Source organism: Aquila chrysaetos, chromosome 15 (assembly GCF_900496995.4).
Source record: "Aquila chrysaetos chrysaetos chromosome 15, bAquChr1.4, whole genome shotgun sequence".
Lineage (NCBI taxonomy): Eukaryota > Metazoa > Chordata > Aves > Accipitriformes > Accipitridae > Aquila > Aquila chrysaetos.
The window spans coordinates 18,209,590-18,223,780 of record NC_044018.1 but is presented as its reverse complement, the minus strand read 5'-3'; the positions used below and the strand labels follow the sequence as shown (position 1 = coordinate 18,223,780).

Sequence of the window (14,191 nt, the reverse complement as noted above, 5' to 3'; positions counted from 1 at the left end):
GAAAGCATGAGTTGAACTTGGAAAGATTCCTACTATCTAAAATGTTCAACATGTGGCCTCTAGAAAGCGTAGAATATCTTTAACTACCATTTTTTAATTCAGCCTTTTTAATAATAACTTTTTCCAGTAAAACTTTGTTTTACTAAGGCTTTTCTGCTTTAGTTTGTAACATTGAAATAATGTTAAATGGTTGATGTGATTGCTTCTGCTTTTTTAGGCTGCCTACAAAAGGGAAGGGAGGAAGCTACAGGAGTCAGAACTGCTCAGACAAATACAGTTTCAAGATACTTCCTGACGCCCAAATGGGCCTAGAGAAAGTGGTTGTCCACTCAATTCAGCTACTCATCTGTTTTCTGAGGCAGAGAATTTAGAACCAAGGCTATTAATCTTAATTGAATTGTTTTACAGCTTCATACTGCTGTTAACTTCTGAAACCTGTGGTCCACTGCAGCATGCACTATGGAAACAAAAGAAAAAGTAAAATCTCTTTTTCCGCAGAGGAGTTTGCAGTCTGAGGGTGATACTGACCCTATTCTGGGTATCTTACAGTATGGAGCAAGACCTGATCTCTAATGTTTAAGGTAGTTTGTTTGATTCCTGTTAATAAACTGGCTGTGGCAGTGCAGAGCAACCATCTGAATATCCGTCAAGATCCTGAAAAGGTTTTTTCAGATACAACTGATATCCAAGGTGAGAGGCTTGACATAGATGTTTTATGCAGGGAGAAGCATGTCTTCAAAGAGCTATTGGCTGTTTGCTGGGTATTGTTTTTGTGGGGCAAACTTTAGTCACCTTTTAGATAATGAGCTGATCACTTGGACTTGTGGAAGGGGCTAGTTTTATGAAGTGGCTTAGGGATTATATGGTGTGTATTGGTTCTTTAAATATATGTGTTGCTGCTTTATTTTGTTTCCTTCTTTAGGGAGTAAAATGCCTTAATTCTGATAATGTTAGCTTCCTTTAAAAACCATCAAGACTCACTGAAGAAAGTTCTTTGACTGTTTTGTTTTTAAAGTTCTTCTTTATAAACCCCTAGAATGATGGCCACAAACTTAAGCTGCCCTAGAAATGTTTTCTCCCTTGCCAGAATAAGTCTGTGCAAATTTCCCTCACTTTATGCTGCATGCCAGATCTCTCTGCTGGGAAACTGTGAAGAATAAGTACGTGTTTTCTCTCCCTGTGCTCAGCATGCTCTCCGCTAGTAAGCAGGTCAGCACTGTGACCCACAAGGAGTGTGCAGCGAGGGCTGCGTTTCAGTATCCTTCCTGCCCACGCTCATCAGCAGGTAGGAGTTACGGATTGAGCAGGACGCAGGTGGTACATGCAGAGCCACAAACCAAAACTCCTTCTCTGAATGTGCAGCGTGGGATATACCCAACCCACCAGAACTGAGTACCTGTTGTGATGTGTGTGCTAGTTTGGGGAAGGGGTTAATATGGTCTAGGAGTGCTAAGAGGCAATACAAAATGTTAGCAGGTGATTCCTATCTTGTGAGTAGGCTGTCACTTTCACTACATATCAAATCTATAGCAAAGGCAAATACTCTGATCACACTGCGTGTTTTTGCATTGCTTCGTTGTTTCCTGAGGTGTTCCCTCTTTAGCAGGATGAATTATGTGGGTATGTAGAAGGTGTGAGGGACTGACTTAAGTACATGCAGTTTTCTCTTTCTAACAATGCAGTGATATGAAAGGCTACATGCTTTTTTATTATTTTATTTATATTTTTACTGCAGTTCAAATCAACAATGCTGATATATTAGAAAAGCGGTATTTAAATTATTTTTTGAATAGCTTATTCTATACTGAGTTGATATTTTCCTTTAATAATTTTCAACATCTGTTCTGTTTGGGTAACTTAAAAGCCAAGTCTCTTCCATAACATTAAAGGTTAAAAACCAAAAAGTCCTCATCGGCTCCATACTGTCCTCACTAAATGAATTAATTGGCAGGGAAAGCCATTTACAACTGTAGAACTGCCAGTAGTTTGTTCTTAAGGTTTTGTTATAAATGAGGAAAGAAAAACTGTAGTTCAAGCTCCAAAAGCATCTTAATTTACTACAAGTAATCAATGAGTAAGAGGAGAAAACTAAATGGCAACGAGAAGTAATAAACCAAGGCCCAACACCTATTGATTTTTAAGAGCTGTGCTAAAGCGTACAAAGCAGTATGGAGAAAATCCCAATAGCATTCCTCTGCATGTGTTCCCGAAATCAAAGATCTGTAACTTATTGGTACTTGTTATTTAGACAACTGTAGCGTGGGGAACCCTGAAGGGAGTGTTTCCACTGTGGTCAACCTGCGCTCTTTCCTTTCTTCCCCTTACGCTTGCTGCTGTCTCCGCATACCTTAGCGCTTCAGCCTTTGGCTTTGGTCCTTCCACTTTTGCTGGTGCAGAGGCGTTATGCACGGTCTCTGCCTTGTGCCGATGGGGTCCTACGGTGCTGCTGCTTTCTGTGGTAAGGTATGCGCGTTATATATGCATGTTACACTGCAAACATCATTAAATGTGGGGAGAGGGGGAAAACCCACCCCCACCACCAGCAAAGCAGGAAGCATGACTATGCAACAGTAATGTTACTGTGAAGGAGCAGAGCTGGGGCTGGTGTTGAGGCTAATACATTACACCTCTGAAAATACTGCAAATGCTGATTCTCACTCTGCAGAGGGGGGAGGGAAGGAAAACATGCACGCAGGCAGCTAACGCACTGCTCATCCACCCAGCAGCCTATGTGATGTGGTAGGTACCAGCCGATGTGTCTGCCTGAGGCATGACTAAACTGTGTGAGCTGCTCAGTTATGCACTGTTTGATGCAGAAGAGGTTATCTGTAGGTTTTTTTTATAACTCGGGTGATGCTCTAATCACTAGATCATCCTTCTTTTGGTGTATGCAATCTTAGTGGTTCACATTGACATAAGAACTTTCTCTTGTGTTTGTGGAAGGTCTTCCAAGGCCTGTGCTAAATGACGTGACTAGCCCATCAATAAGAAGGGAGGAAGAAAGCAGACCAAATTAAACATCTGCCCCTAATCAAAGTGTTATTACCTAAGAATAATCTGTCTGTAAGTTCCCTGGCCCATGTGAGTGACAGGTCTGTGCCTAGGTGTGTGCTGGTTGAATGTCACATCAGGACACAGAGAGATGTTGATGAAATGTGTAATTCTGTAAAGTGCAAAAGGAAACTTGGGAACAAACAGCACTGCACCAAGCTAGCTTGGCTGAGATGTTAACATAGACCATAATATAATGAAACTTTGTAACATTGTGCTTAAAAAAGGCAAACTGCTCCTCTCCCAGGGAGAAGAGGAAAACTCGTTCCAAGCCAGTTTCCTAGTAGGACACCCTGACCTCTCCTGTTTGGCTGACCTGGGCTATCCTCCCTTGGATACTGTGCAGTGGAGGTGAAACTGAAGAACTGGATTGTGATGCAGAAGATGTGATGGGAAGAGGGCAGGCTGCTTCAGGCAGGAGGAAATTAGAGCAACAGTGTTATGTATGGGAAAGGAGGTAAAAGGACAAAGAAGAAAAAACTTGTAGGAGGATGCAGGGAAATAATCATTTGGATTTGAACATTGTGCAGAGAGATTTGAATCCAGAGTCATCAAGTTTGTCAGGCCAGAAGTTTATTGTAAAATGTCCTAGCTGATAGGTGTAACTTTTATCATGTGAAGCATCATGTGATATGAAGGGTTGACTTTGTGAGATGCAGGAATTTGCAAATCTTTTCTTACGTTGTCCATTTTTAAATGTGGTACTGCTATTAAGAGAAACAGTGAGTAGCTAGTACTGTTGATCAGGCTAGATCCTGTTTGCAGGATGTATCAAGCAAGCTGTATCAGAGTTTTCTCAGTGTTTGAGAGAGAAAAGAAAAAAAAAAACCTACCTTACTGATCTATAATTCAGCCCATCGCACAGCCCAAGCCATTGGATTTATTGTCAGGAGACTGAATTCTCCCAGAAAGATGTGGTGTTTTTTTTTTTTTTTCTGTTTGGGCGGGTTTTTTTTCCTTTGGCTGAGGTGCCTGGTATTAGAGGCACAATCTCCCTCTGAAGGCCTTCAAAATCACTTTCCTTCCTTTCACTTAATAGGTAATGTAGGCTGTTACCTTAGAAAATCTGCTTCTTTAGGCACCAACAATAGGGTGTCTATCTAAGGTAGTCTAAATCCCATCCTAAGTTTCTCCTTATGCTTAGTCTGGTGTGTCACACCAACATGGTGAATGAGTTTGTATACCGTGACATCTAATTCAAATCCACTGTACTTTTTTGTCCTCTGAAGACTAGAAAGGCAGTTCTGGGTCATATCTGATGCACAGTGCGATAGGGTATAATAGAAGCTGTTACTTCTGCAGAGAAGCTGTCCAGCTTCTAGCTAGGAGTTGCTGTTTTTAGGCATGGTTTTGGAAAAAGTAGAAGCAATTTTCCAGATGGCTGTAATTACTGCACAAAACATTTCTATGAAGTTTTACTCTTTCTATGAAGAGTCTTTCTCTTTTCTTGTGCTCTGGCAATATTTTCTTCCTTGTCCTATTGACTATATATGCTTTGTTGGTGGTTTTCCCTCTTAACATTGTTAGTGGAAGATAACCCTTCAGAACAAGGGAGAGCTTCATGCTGATCTCTGAGGGGCAGATCTGGGGCATGAGACTGGGAACTCGCTGTCCACGCTGGGAGCTGTGAAAAACACTGTCTCTTACAAGTATCTGCCTGGAATTTGGTGGTGGTTGAGTCACAGGACCAAAGGGAGCTGTGGGTAAGTTAACCAGACTTCACCCTACTCTCAATGCTGTTTTCAGCTCCCAGCGTATCTGCATTGCATTTCAAGTGTAGCATATGAAGGGATGGTATTTGTGTATGTGTTGTCTTACAGCTAAGATGTGAGCTGTTGTTAAAACCTGAGCTCCACTGTTAGTATATAAGTGACAGGAAGAGGGTTTGTGTTTTTTTCAGTCCTGTGTACTTTGTTTCTTCACCTGAGACTTGTAAAGCACAGTGGAAGTACAGCACTGGGCAGTGCACCAAGCATGCATTTTGCCATAGCTGCAATGAAAAAGACAATTTTAATTTCCTTTTGACTGGTGGAAATGAGAGAATTGCTCAGGTGGTCTCTCCAAGTGTCTCAGAACTAGGGCTCCGCTCCCCTTGCTCATCTGAATTTTCTCAGTAATTTTGCATAGCTTTAAATGTGGCTTCTAGCTTTAAGCTTCTAAGGCTTTTCTCTTCCCCCCAACAAAGAAAATACCCACAGAGCTCAAGCTTGGTGTTATTTAGATGTTGTGTAAACATAGCTCTTGCTTTGAGATAGTCAACTGTGGAGAAGGAAAAACGTTGTGGTATGTTAAAGTTTCGAACTGCTCCTTACTGATTTATTGTTATTGTGGAGAGAGCTCAGAGTGCACTAATTCATCAGTTCCTTGTAAGCAGAGAGGAGGGAAAGAATAGGAGGAAGCATGGGAAGGGGTGGAGGGGGAAAGGGTTGGGGAAGAGAAAATAAAAACATGGAAAAATATAAGGGATGGGAGGAAAGGCATAACAAAGCAGTTGTTTCTGATTGGGTGGTTTACAAGTTTCTGGAAAATAATAAAATGAGATGTTACCCTAGAGAGCAGTGAAGTTGTCTGTGCCCTTGTTATTACTGTGGCCTTCACAAGCTAGAACGTAATTCAGATACGGTGACTTCTCACTGCCAGATAGCGCTCAGGGGTTGTTGCAGCTGTGAGTTGCATGCTCAGGTTACAACTGGCTTTGGTTAAGACCAGTCTCTTTTAGGTTGGCTTCATTTTACTGCACTTTAAGACCTCTTAGAGATGTTGAAGTCTGTCAGATTCACCCTGGGCTCCTTTCACTGTGGGAGAGTTAGGACCAGCAAGAGGGCAAGGCACATGGGTGGAAATCAGCCTAAGGTATAAGGTAGTTTAAATGCAGGTGGCTACTGGGTTACCTGTAGCCAGTAGTAGAGCTCTAGTTGGTATGGCCAGCAGAACTGCCCAAATAATCAGCCTACAGTAGGCACCTACAGCCCATGACTATAATGGGGGCTCGTAGCTGGAAAGCATGAAAGTATCTTCTTAGCCATGTTAATTTGGAGTAGGGCTTAACTGTGTTCTGAGCTGCCTGCCTCAGCTGATGAACGCTAGCTGCATAGCCCTTGGTGTACCCATGGTTTTGAGCATGAATTCTGTTAATGGTGGTGGCTAAAAGGTGCAGAATACTCTGTAAATCTGAATTTAGTAACCATCAGCTTTCTTCCATCTGAAAGCATTCACCCAGGAAAATGAGTTTGTTTCTGATTTTTGTCTCCTGATAACCAAAAAAGCCAAGTCAACAGGATGTTGTTCTTTCACTCTGAAGAGAGTCTCCTGGTTGCTGCTGGCATCTGCTGAAATGTTGTGATATGAATATCACAACTCCTTTCAAGAAAGATTACGCTGCTTTTGTTGTAGTCAACTGTCAGTGGAGAGGGAAGGTTTGGGGTTTTTTTTGTTTGTTTTTTTTTTTTTTCCTGAACTCCTGTTCCTTTGGTCATGATGCCAATAGGTTGTTTTAATCTGTGCTTGATCTCAGAGTCTTGCTACTATTTCAATCATGTAGTCTTGGTTCTGGTTTGTTGAAACTCGGGGAGAAGAGGAGCAATGGAGTGGAGAGTGTCACTTCATACAGAGAAAAATCTTTCTTATTTCCTAGATTCTGTGTGCAGCTGATTTTCCTGTCTCTAAAGTACTTACAGAGCTTAAACATTTTAACTGTTAATGATTTAACCTGTGATCTTCCACACTTTTGCATGGGCTTAGTGGTTGCCACAGTAATTCATAGTTGGTACCTTGGTCTTGGCCCTAGTATTCAAAGAGTGATTCGTTGCGGTAAAGTTCATGGGAGTTTTTAATGAGGATCTAATGGGTTCATGACTCTTAAAGCAAGCAAATGTGATGGGCAGGCTCATTCTCTCCAGACCAAAATGTGTTGCATTCGTGCCAGTTTCAGATCCAGACACTTGTGCTGTAGTGCCTAGGCTTTTCTCCAGTATGATACAGGGTGGAATTTCCCTGCTCAGCATGGAGGAGGATGCTTTTAAAATGCATAATATCTTGGCCTAGCTGTTTCAAATTATGTTGAGGCCTTGCCTCTGTGGCTGCTGAGAGTGCCCTGAGGTGTGCTGAGGGTCTGGGACTCCAGTGCTGGGAAATGAGACGGTGCAAGGGCTTGCCAGCTCTCGCCTGAGGTGCTCTGCTGCTCCAGGACTCCTATAATCTCTTGGATAGCAAACATGGATTAGACACGTGAATTCTGAGCAGTGTTCCTTAATCTTAGCACATCTCTGTCCTTTTGTTCATGTCATCTTCTGGGGATATTGAATGTTTAGGGCATAATGCAGTGGAATTCCCCTTTAGTTGTCATTGTACTCTGTACAGCAAAATATACTTCTTCTGGGAACAGCCAGGAAGATCTTTTTCCCCTATTTTCTCCTCATTTCTCCCCTCTTTTCCTTGTGTTCTCTACTGTCTTCCTTCTCACCCCTTTACTCTTTTTAATAAACTAGTGGTTTGTTTTTTTTTCTCCATGCCTTTGAATCTTCCAGTTCTTTCCCTTCTGTCTGACTACAGTTTCTTTCAGATGGAGTACAATGATTTATTTTTTTCTTTGAAATGTTTTCACCAGGGTCTGAATAACAGCCACACCCAGTTTATTTCAGGGTGCTGCTGTTTGGCAGTGCTTCGAGAAGCCACAGTGGCACCAGAGCTGGTGACAAACACAGGAAAATGCAAGGTCAAAAATGTCTTTGGCTCTCGCATTATTTGGTGGCTGTATTTTTGGGGATACGTGAAAGGATCTTGCCCTCTGAGGTGCTTCTGCATGGACAGAAGATGAGCTTGTGACATGTCTATTTGTAGTATTCTTTAGAAGTTGGAGCTTTAAAAATCTGTTTTTCTGTGTTTGTCTCCATAATATCTTTTCTTCTCTACCCACCCATGCATTTGATAGCCAGTATGTTAAATATACATCCATAGATCTAGAAGCTGTCCATTACTTTTCTAATATTTAAAATCTTTCATGGTCTGTGCTGTAATCAAACCAAGCTGTGTAAATTTTCTTTTTTTTTTTTTCCTGTCTTACATGATACTCTGATTTATCAGGAAAAGAAACAAGAAAAATCATTAACCAGGTATTTAGCAAAGAAATTTTTTTAACTTCCCCTAATAGTGACTTGTGACTTGTCCCAGAAGTGGTCCAGTAGATTATTGGTGTGTTTTGTTTTTTTTTTTTTTTTTTCTTGCACCTCTTGATGCTATTGTTCAGGTATCTTTTATTAGTGAGAAACCAGCTGTGCTTTCTCTCTTTTTTTCTTTTTCTTGGGCATTGGAATGTTTGGATGTAATCTTTATACATGTATATATTTTTATATTATATATACATATGCATATATTAGATATTTATATATATTTAAAATAAGTTGTTTTTATGAGTCAGGAAGGTAAAGCAAAGAAACATAGTGGCTAATCATGGGGTGGACTGAAGTCCCTGGAATAATTGTTTCAACTCAAGGAAGATCCTGTTTCCCATAGGCTATATTGGCCAGGAGATTGAAGTTGCTGACAGTCCTTTAAGCTTTTACATGGTCTTTTATCTCTTCTGGGCTGGGGCCCTGGAATAGCTTGAAGATAAGAACAGAGATGGTGAGCTTGGAGTTGATGGTTAGCTGTAAGTACTTCGAGGCCAGATCTGATGAGTTCACAGTAGACTATGTGTTGACATGACTTTCTGCAGTATTCTGTACAAGCTGAAGTTTCTTATGTGTTGAAAGGAGTTATGCGTGAAAACAGCAGCCTGTTTTACTGCTGGAAGACAGAACATGGCTTTTACTGGTTGGGGTTGTCTGGAATTCAAAGGACCACTGATATCCACTGGACTTGTGCAGTTGATTATGGATCAGATTTATGAGGGAGCCTTAAGAGTTAGGTAGGCATTTGGCAGGATTTAAGACCCTAAGGAAGTCAGGCACCAAATCCCTGTAATTTAGTCATCCCTAAACACCTAAACATACGCAGTGATAGATGCCAGTAACTAACTGGGATTGATAAGTGAGAGATACTAAGTCTGCCTGTCAACTTTTATAACCATAAAATCTACCTAGTGGGTGAATTTATTCATTAACTTGTTTTATAGAGGGATTTCTATGGCCTTATCAGTCTATGGTACAGTTGCATAATAAAAACTGGCAAAACCAACAAAAAATAGTTGCTAACTGGTCAGTTATGTCATGCAGCCTTCTTTCATATTTCCCTAGCCATATAATCCTTCTGAGGATCATTGGAAGAGCCTGGGAACAGGGAAAAAATGGCATTGAGTTCAAACTCTGACAGAGGGGTAACATAATCCAAGTTGCAGGACTGTCGCTGAACACCCTCAGCCACCAACCTTGCCCATATAAGCTAGTCCCTGCTGACTTGGGGGTCTTGGAGATGGCTATTGAATCTTGTGCAGTGATCTACAGCTGTGGCTACATAGGAGGGCTCAGAATTGTTTAGGTCAGAGTCAAAATATTCACTTAATAGATGTGGCAGGCAGTGCCCATTCCAGAGTGCAGTGTAGTAGCTTTTTGTAGCCTTTTTGCAAATGACTCTGCTTCAGAAATGTGCATTTTTTTCCACATAAGTAAAAAATCTGGAGAAATTTTTATAGATTTATATATTTATAAACATTAAATGTATAAATATTATCTATAAAAATACTTTATATATTAAATATATAAAATTGTACTGTGACAGATGTGGTTGACTTCATGTGGGAAGAAGTGTAGCCTGGATTATATATATACACACATACTTGTATATAGATATATTTATATCTATAAATAAAACTAAAACTGTACTATAGCAGATGTGTTTTATTTCATCTAGTAGCCTGGATTATTTTAACTAGAGTTATTTTGACAAAGGGACAACAGGAATGAGAACCAACTGTAAATCCCATTTAAATCCCTTCCTTCGACTTGTAAAAGAACTGTTTTCCATCATGTCAGTACATTCAGATTAAGATAACTCCTTAAGGCAGATGACTTAAGCGTACCTGATTAGCTGTCTGGTAGGAGAGGGGACTGAAGCCCTTAATTTAGAAATTAAACCCATCCCTGATCTAAAGCTGAAATTTAGTTTCTGTTGAAAGCTCTGTTTTGAGTCTTGCTTGGTGAAAAAGACCCACCAGTTAAAGCGTGCTGTATATGACTTTTATTCAACCATATTTTCTAGTCATTTTTTCTCACATAGCTGGTCATTTATCTGTGAAGTGTTGCCGACATAACTGCAGTTTGACTGTACCCTGCCATGAAATACTTGGCTAGAGTGCACTAAGAAAAATCATACTGTTTTATGATTTCTTGAATGACTTGCATGGAAGAAAGTTGCATTATTTCCTGCTTTGACAGAGTTTTTCACAGAAGTTTTCAGAGTATTTCTGTTTTGCTGTTTTCTGCAACTTCTTGAAGCCTGGAAAGAAAGAATTGTTCTATTCTTGACTTACCAGAGATCAAGTCAGCCATTTGTTCTCACTTGAAAATGTAGTCTGTGTAGGTGGACCAGAAACTAAGGGATTACTGTTCAGAAATCCAGTTTGTATTCACTTAATTCATTAATTGTGCAGAAATAATGAAAGATTCCTTTCCCCTCTATACCCGTCTCCCAGAATGCACAACAGTCGCATTTTAAATATATTAACATGTTACAGCAACAAGAATTCAGTCACTTCTGTCTCTTTATGCAGTGGTTCCTTTCTTGTGTGGACATGCACATGGTTGCAGAATTAAATAGTCATTAGTCAGGTTGTGATTACTTATAAAAAGACTGCTCTGAACAAATTATTACTCAAGCTATTTCCTGTGCTTCCTACTCCCAGCTTGCTTTGGGATGCTGTTCTAGAAAATGATGTGCTGCATTACCATATTTCTTACAAATTCAATACTACCAGATGTGCACCACAGTCTGCAAAAGTATGTAAATGAGACTGACCTTGACTGCAGTAGTTTGGAGTCAGAACTGACGACCAACTTCTCTTCTGGTTTTCTGTGTGTCTCTGATTTGGCACATCTGTTATCAGGGCCTGTGAACTATTGATGTTAGTGTTGATTACCAAACTCAGTACAAAATAATGTACTAAATATTTATTGGGCTATCTGTTCAGTAGGTGGATTGGGCTGTAGTTCTATACCTTTACTAGGTGTATTTCCTGGGGCCTCCTAGCAGATAGCCAAACCACGAGGCAAAATTTTCTGCTGGCTTGTGCTGTAACTAGTGGTCTTCTGCACAAGGGCACACCAGTACCTATTTTTTAAGATTTTGTTCCTCTAGAGCTCCTTTCAGTTGCCTTCTCTTTCTTCTTGCTGTTACTTTACATTCTTCTTGAAGCATTGCACATCACTAGAAAGCATGAGAATATACTCTGAAACCATAACAGACCACAGCCATGGAACAGTAGGAGTCTTAATCTGGTTTTGACAGAAGGTGGTTTTTTTTCCTCTGCTCTTCTCATGTGAGTTTGTTGTTTGGTTTGGTTTTTTTTTTTTTTGGTTGGTTGGTTGTTTTTTAAAGCTTTCTTAAGCATCATGATGTAAACACAGAAGCTTATTATTTAGTTGCAACAGTGTGCCGGATGATCATGAAGCAAGACCTAGTCTGTGCTTTGGAAAGCTTCATCCTCTATGTTCCTTTACAGGGACACCCAGCAGAGATGCTCCACGGGGATGTGGTAGCTTTTTGTACATGTTTTCCAAGGCTAGGTGGCAAATTTCTTGATCCTTGCTTTAATGCCACCAGTGACAACAAATATTTCCCCCCCACCCCCATAGTGAATGTAAGATTTCATTATTAAAAGGTGTTTGGCAAGGAGGGGTGAGCAGGAATGGCTCTGCTAACATTTGAGGCTGCATTCAGGTTTTGCTTTCTGTTATCACTGTGGTTGAGTACGTCATGGATTACATGCCAACTGTATTGGGCAGCCAATTTCTGCTGGCCTGCTGGATACCAGCTTGAAAGAAGTTTCACTTTGATTCACTTTTGCTTTGCAGGAGAAGACAAAGAGGATAAATATTTCCCCAGTGAGGTGTTACTGCAGTAGAGTTGTGCTGCAGAAGAGGAATTACTACAGTGATACCAGTAAGCCTCTGTTGAATGTCCTAGGGAACAAGTGTAAGCCTTGGAGCTGAAAGGTTAATATTTTCCCCTTTATCATCACTTACTGACCCATGCTGAATACATATAAATTTAGTTTTTGTCTGGATTGAATTGTGTCAATATATTTGGTGAGCTTTTAGTCTGAATTGTGTCAGATTTTACATCTTCACCATAAAGCTTGCTAGGATTTTGGTCTGCTTGATGTATGCAAGTGCATCCTTAACTTAAATTTATCCCTATTCATTGTTGATCTGCTAGTTTCATCTGCTTGATGCCATAAGCAACAGATGTGCAATAAACTGGGCAGGACAAAGCAAAGGACACTCAAACTAATGGCAAACAGAGTTAGTTCAGGTGTGTTTGATCACTGATTCTCAAATACTTCATGAGTGTATCTGCAAATGTCACATAAACCAAAGTCTGGAAGAAGGAAATTGGTTTTGCTGATATTTTGCGTTAAATTAAAAGTAGTGGTAATCGACAGTAAAGAAGCAGTCTAATAGCCTTAAAAGTCTTGGGGTTTCATTCATATCACCATGTCAGACTTCCCTCTTAAAGTCTCAGGAAAGACTGCACGGCCCAAGCCCTATTTTGTGACATGGAGCCATTATTCATGTGTTGTTTTGCAGGACGATTTCATTGGTTTCCTTTGAAACAGTGTGGAACTTGTGTGTGGGCTTTTGGAGAAAGTGATCCAGACCATCCCTGGAAATGGGGTTGTTTAATCTTTCTTCTCTCCCCCTTTCCTCCCTGATGGCTATGCTAGAAATAAGTATGATTAGGCTCTGTGCTTTCGGTGTCTTTATGTACCTTTTAAAGGGCATCTTCTAATGAGTTAGACTGAACAGAGGGCTAATGTAAAATCTTCACTTTCTTTTAGACAATTTAGAGACCTTGGTTGAGTCATGTCTACAACTAATTGAATATCAAAGACTTAGACTTCACAAACACTTTGAACTCTTCATGAGATTTCTTTGGGGGCAAAAAGCATATTTTGCTTGAACATCTGCCTAAACCTAGTCTAATAAGCATTGAAGTCATTTGTTGCAGTTCTAGAGGTTTCGGGAAGTTCACAGATAATATGACTTAGATATAAGCAGTTCCTGCAAGTGCTAATGAAGAAACAACCCAAACCAACGCAAAAAACCCTCAGACCACCACCAAAACCAAAAAAAGGTAACCATGGTTGGAGTAGTGCAACTGCCAGTGTGGGAAAGGTTAGGAGCCAGCTAATTTTGGAAGGCGGGGGTTGGGGGATAGTGAGAAATGTGGACCTCCCAGCAGGCTTGGGATGTGAATTTTCCACACTAGGAAGATCAAAGTCATGGTAACAAAACAATACTAGTAACTATCGTGTTAAGATTGGATATACTACATAAATTACCCTAGATTTTGGGGGAATGTGCGGGTTTTTTGTTTTGTTTTTTTTCCCCGATGTGTGTAACTTGTAAATTAGCTTTCCTCTTTGTGGGAATACGTTTGTTGTGTGAGATTATTTTCTTTCTGGTTAGTCAGTTGACAGCTCTCCATCTGGGCTCTGAAGTCTAGGATAAAGATGGTCTGCATGGTCCTATCCCATTGCTGTCTTGAGGGTGATATATAGGTATTGTAGCCTCTTCTTTATAGCTCACTTTGTGTTCTTATTTGCCCCAGTTGGTTGTTGCTACAACAAAGTTGTGCTCTTGGCATATTGCAAGGGTTGGGAGAAAAATGCAGGCTAAGACTCTGAGCGTACTAGAGAATATCCACCATTCTTTCTAAAATTAACTTAGCAAACTGATCGATCTGTCATGCTCTTAGGAACAAAAATATCTGTGTCTGAGTTGCAATATCATCAGGCTGGAAAAGGGGCATAATAGATGCTTGGGTCAGGAAAGACCTTGTCAGTCTCACCTGGGTAGCTGGAGTTGTGAGGGATAAGGAATGTATTTTAAGTGATGGGTAACCAATGTTGGTGAGAGAAAGCTTGTAACTAGTGGTGAAAATGACAGGAATTGGGAATGAGATTTTTGCATGTATAATGTCAGAC

General features: G+C 40.4%; 1 protein-coding gene across 8 annotated transcripts in view; it reads left to right on the top strand.

Moving 5' to 3' along the window:
• RNF144A (ring finger protein 144A) overlaps positions 1–14,191 on the top strand; it is a 68,279-nt gene that overhangs the window by 24,002 nt on the left and 30,086 nt on the right. For 3 of the 8 annotated variants that reach the window (XM_030037559.1, XM_030037561.2, XM_030037565.1), the window contains one exon: positions 12,057–12,197. The exons of 3 other annotated variants lie outside the window; for them this stretch is intronic. The gene's annotated coding sequence lies outside the window, so the exon portion shown is untranslated. Of the gene's footprint in view, positions 1–12,056; positions 12,198–13,746; positions 13,766–14,191 lie in introns of those variants that run through there. 2 more of the 8 variants (XM_041128855.1, XM_030037564.2) reach the window with 2 other exon arrangements.